Genomic DNA, 6000 nt, shown 5'->3' on the forward strand with positions numbered 1-6000 from the left:
ATTTCTGATTCAAATTTCTGAGATTTCTTTTTCTTCTTTGCTCAGTTTCTTTCTTTCTGGATCTTTTGTTCTTTCGCATTTGAATGTATAAAAGAAAAAGGAAATGAAACTTACCTTGTAAATATGCCATGAGATCTCTTCTGCTTCGTTGAAATTGAGGTACGAGGGGAGATGAAGGCAGAAAGAGAACCACTTTGAGACTTGAACAGGTTGATTGTCTTTCATTGTGGTGGATTGACATTGTAGAGGAAAGATTAGGGTTCGGTTGAAGGAAATGAAATGGGGAGGCTAGGGTTTTAGTTCAGCCGAATGGAAGCATTGTTTAGCCATTATAAAGAACCAAAAACGACGTCGTTTTACCCAATTTCAATGGTTTAGAAATGATGCCGTATTAACCATACCCGACCCAATCCGGTTCTTCGCCCCTGGGATCCGCGCGTTTCTGTGGAGAGGGGTAATTACGCGCGAGGTCCTCTCTTTTTGTACGATTGCTCAATTGCGCCTAATGCATTTCACTTTATTTCTTTTAAAATTTGGCCTTTTAATTTACATTCGTTTGCAATCAAGCCTGCGTCACAACGCATCATTTTGGAATCCGGGGTATTTCCCCGTTTGGTCCCTGAAAATTCGCATGTGTGACGCGCTAGTCCTTTTTTATTATTTTTTATTTTTATGTCCTACCTTATTTGTAAATTATACCTTTTATTTTTAATTAGTTGTAATTGAGTTTTCTATTGATATAACTTATTATTTTTAAATTCGCTTAATATTTTTTATACGTGTTGATCCATTTTAATAATTTTGGTTTGTCTTTATTTGTATAATTATTTTGAAGTCTCTTTGTACAATATTTCTTTAAATATTCTATATATTTGTACATGTATTATTTTAATGGAAGTTTTAATTTGTAATGCTTATTATTTTAAGGTTTCTAATATTCTCATATGTGTTGAGCTATTTTGATAACCTTATTTTGTTTCATCATTTGGAAGCTATTTTTTTACATCAAATTATTTTAAAATTTTTTTAATAATACTTCATTCAAATGTTTTTTTATGTATGTATACATATGATTCATAGTAGAATTAATTTGATCCTATATACATATTTAATTCCATGTTATTTATATTTCATATAGTTGCTTTTAAATTATTTATGTATATATATATATGCTTTTTAAACTTGTTATGTGTATAGTTTATTTCCTAAGATCATATTTTATTATATACCTTTGCTATCCCTTCATATTTTAAGTATATTTAACTTATCTTTTATTATGTGTATGTTGTCAATTTTAAATAAATGTATTTTTTAAAAAACATTTTGTATATTATTTGATTCAAATGACTTCATTTTATAACATCTATTTTAATGATTATCCATATATTTTTAGTTTTTTTTTATAGGAATGATTTCAAGTTCTAGCATGTGTTATTTGCTCATCAATTCATCATTTTTTAAAATTATTTCGTATCATATTAGTTTTATGTTGTTTTGTACATTATGTGTTAATTGTTTTTATATTATCTCATGTATATTTGTTGCACATCGTTTATTCGTTTTCTTATGTATTATTAATCAATTGTTGTTCATTCATGCTTGTAAATTTGGTTATATTGTTCGTTGATTAGTTATATTTTATTGTTTGTTTTGTCAATTGGCTCCATAAATTTATATTATTTTTATTCACCGAGTATAGTACATTATTCATGCATGTTACCCCATGTTTTCATCTTTTTCTCTTGGTTTACAAATGTCGTTTTATAATGCTCGACTCTTTAAAATAAATTATTCTATTTTATTTCAAGTCAAATTAATGCGTTTTAAGCTGGTCTTATAATTATTCGTTTGAAAATTTCTTAAAACGAAGGCAATATTTGATGTTTGGAAGGAATCATGCCCTATCGTGCTGGGTTTCGATTTCTCATTTGTTCAAAATAATCGAATATTCCTTTAGAATTTCACTCGTGTTTTCTAAATTCTAAAACAAGGCAATGTTTGATGTTTAGAAATTCGGGGAATCATGCCCTATCGTGCTGGGTTTCGATTATCCGTTTGTTCAAAATAATCAAATATTCCTTTAGAATTTCACTCGTGTTTTTTAAATTCTAAAACAAGGCAATGTTCAATGTTTGGAAATTTGGGGAATCGTGCCCTACCGCGCTGGGTTTCAGTTTTTCGTTGGACTAAATAATTGGGCATCCTTTTGTAATTTTCAACATATAAACTTTTGGAAGTAAAAAATTTATCGTATTTTCAAGGGTATAAAGGGTCGTGTCCTATCGTGCTGGATGTGATGCTTTATTCCTTTGAAACAAGAGAATTTCGACGACCAACTTGAGCCATTCAAATGTTTTAAAAGGAGCCATATTTCAAAAATAGCTTTAAATCTTAGACATAAGGACATTATCTAATCAATTTGGTACCAATTTTGGGCATAGCGAGGGTGCTAACCCTTCCTCCTACGTAACTGGCTCCCGAACTCGTTTTCTCAAATTTCGTAGGCCAAAATAGATTTAAATGGAATAAAATATATTTTAAGGTGATCCAATCACACCAAAACAAAAGATTGGTGGCGACTCCACGTTTTGTTTTCAAAAATTCGATCCCCGTCGTTAAAAAAATAAAAAATATGGTTTTGACAGTATGCATGAGGTTTCATTCACCTATATTTGCAACTATTATTCATGTCAACATTTACCTTATCAACCACAACAAGCGTGATACAACTCAAGACAAGAAATTTCACCTAAATAGCCTTTCAACCTTATTACATGTCATTTATAACCATTAACCAAAATAACCAAAAATACCAATATGTCGAATAGATAGTGTGGCGATACTTCGACGAGATTCCAACTAGCTGAGCTTCCCAATAATCTACAAGATAGAGGAAACGATTACGTAAGCATTTAATGTTTAGTAAATTCATATAAGCGAAACTTAACTTACCAATCATATTAATTTAAACAACCAAACCTACTATCGTCAAATCGTATGCCAAACTTCCTCTCCTATACATATCATCTCATAAGTGATCGCGATTTTCGTGACAGGTAAGTTTTAAATATTTATAATTAATCATTCTTGAAATTAACTATTATCGCGATGCAGGCAAGTGTACCTATCGAACAGTAGTATAGTTTTAGCAAGACTGGATTGTCGAACCTAAAGGAACTAAAAATACTAGTAATGACTATCTTTTTATTATCTAGCCTAAGAATAAGAGGGTTTTGTTTTAACTAACTAATTAACTAATCTAAGAATTCACAGAGAATGGAATTGGGGGATTACTTTTGGAAAATGATTGAATTAAGACAATACCTAAGGAAAAATCCACCTAGACTGTACTTATTATTCTGGCTCCGAATCGGACGATTTATTCATTTAACTTGTTCCGTGGAGATCCCTAAGTTATGTTATTATCCCTATTCAAGACTAATAACGTTTAATCCCTAAATTGAATAATTGAGATTTTTCTCTAATTAACACCCTAGGGTTGCATTAACTCGATCTATGGATCCCCTTATTAGGTTTCACCCTAATCCGGCAAAATCTTGTCACCCTATGTCTAGGCGCGCAAACAACTCCGCTTAATTATGACAAATGTACTCTTAGACATGGTCTATTCCTCCTCTGAATAAGAGCTTATCTTGAATCAATATCCTGGGATATCAAAACAAGAATTAAGAACACATAATTAAGATCAAGTTAAATATTTATCATACAATTCAGAAAATAATAACAAGATTTGTCTTAGGTTTCATTCCCCTTAGGTATTTAGGGGATTTAGTTCATAACTAAAAAGGAAAACATCTCAGAAGAATAACGAATACAAAACATAAAGAAAACCCAAAACTTCTGAAGGGAAATTGAGGGGAGATCTTCAGTCTTGATGGTGACTCCGACTTTTAAGATGGATCAATCGGCTTCTTTCGAGTAATTCCTTCCTTCCTCTCTGTGCCCCCTATTTCTCTCCCTTTAAGGCGTATTTATAGGCTTTAGAATGCCTAAAAACCCTCAAAATTAGCCTTTTTCGAATTGGACTCAACTTGGGCTCGACAGGGACATGTTCGTGTGAATCGTGCTTCGAATCTGCCAAATTGACACGGTCGTGTGGTCTGCCCGTGTGAGGAAGTCTAGGCCGTGTTGATTTCGTACTTTGGCCTATTTTCTCTGTTTTTGGCTCGTTTCTCGTTCCTTTCGCTCTCCTATGCTCTCCTAAGTATAAAACATGAAATTAAAGCATTAGAAGCATCGAATTCACCAATTCTAAGGGAAAATCATCCATAAAATACGTTAAGCACGGGGTAAAAATATGTATATATTACGGTTTATCAATAAGGTTAGTAAATATATCATTACATATAAATCCCAAGTATCTCATGGCATATACATGATAACATTCAGGCTTCATCCATAATCCATCACCTATACATATATCCTTTACACATATTTTCCATTGAAATCATATGGTTGATAGATATGATAAACCATAAAAGTAACATGTTTTAATCCCATGCTTGGCATGTTTTTGGATGATTTATAATATAATTTAGTGAATTTGATGCTCCTAATCCTTTAATTTCATGTTTCTATACTTAGGTGAGCATAGAGGAACAAAAGGAGCGGAAAACGGGTCAAAAATGGGCAAAACGGGTTGATTTAAGGATCCACACGGCTATGACCATTTCCAGACGGGCTGAGCACACACCTGTGAGCCACATGGGCTGGCCACATGCCCATGTGGCAGCCCATGTCGATATCGCTCCCTGTTTCCTAAACACGCAAAAAAAGCCAATTTTTAGGGTTTCTGAGCATTCTAAAGTCTATAAATACACACTAGAAGAGGACCTAAGGGGACACGCAGAGTAGAAAGCATAAAAGACTAAAAGAACACCAACGGATTCAGCTCAGAAGTAGGATCTCCTTCAAGATTGAAGATCTCCATTCAATTTCTCTCGAAGTTTTTGCGTTCTTTATGTTTTTTTGTTTTCCTAATTTTGAAATGTTTTCCTCTAAAAGTATGAACTAAATTTCCTAGATACCTAGGGAGGATGAAACCTAAGACGGATCTTACTATTTGAGTTTTCTGAATTACATGATAAATATTTGTTCTTGATCTCAATTATGTGTTCTTACTTCATGTTTTAATGTTTTCAGGATATTAATTTATGATTAATGTGCTTATTCAGTGGAGCAAAAGTCCCTGTTTAAGAGTAGATCTGGCATAATTGAGTGGAGTTGCATGCAATCCTAGAAATAGAACGACATAAATCTACCGAATTAGAGTCAAATCTAATAGGGGAATCTATAGATCGAGTTAATGCAACAATAGGGGTTTTAATTAGAAAGAGATTTCAATTAATCAACCTAGAGTCAGTTGTTTTTATCTCGAAAGAGATATTAACATAAGTTAGAGATTTCTACGGATCAAGACAAGTGAATAAATTGTTTAATTTAGATTTAGAATAATAAGTGAAGTCTAGGTGGATTCTTTCCTGGGTATTGTCTCTCTTATTGGTTTTCTTCAATTATTTTCCTACTTTATTCTCTGTGTCGTCTTAGTAATTAGGTTAGTTAAGATTAGGTTAGAATAAATCCCTTCAATTTATTCGGCTAGATAATAAAAAGATAGTAACTACTAGTACTTTTAGTCCTCGTGGATACGATATTCCCGACTCACCATAGCTATACTACCATTCGATAGGTACGCTTGCCTTTGTCGTATTTAGTTAGTTTGTGACATCATCAAGATAGTAAGTAAATAATACATCTATAAAACATAACATATATTAAAAAATAGATTACATGTATATTTCATCCATCACTCAATAAATTATCATCTATTTTCATATTGTATAAGCACATTCATATTTCTTTGCATAGAGCAAAATTCTTGATGATTAAATCAAGAGGATAGATAAGCAAAGGGACTGGTAAGCTTCTAAGTCTTTCGGTGTCCGTAAATTTGAGAAAAATGAGTTAAAAATTTTCAGA

The sequence above is a fragment of the Gossypium hirsutum genome, chromosome A13 (assembly GCF_007990345.1).
Source record: "Gossypium hirsutum isolate 1008001.06 chromosome A13, Gossypium_hirsutum_v2.1, whole genome shotgun sequence".
Classification (NCBI taxonomy): domain Eukaryota; kingdom Viridiplantae; phylum Streptophyta; class Magnoliopsida; order Malvales; family Malvaceae; genus Gossypium; species Gossypium hirsutum.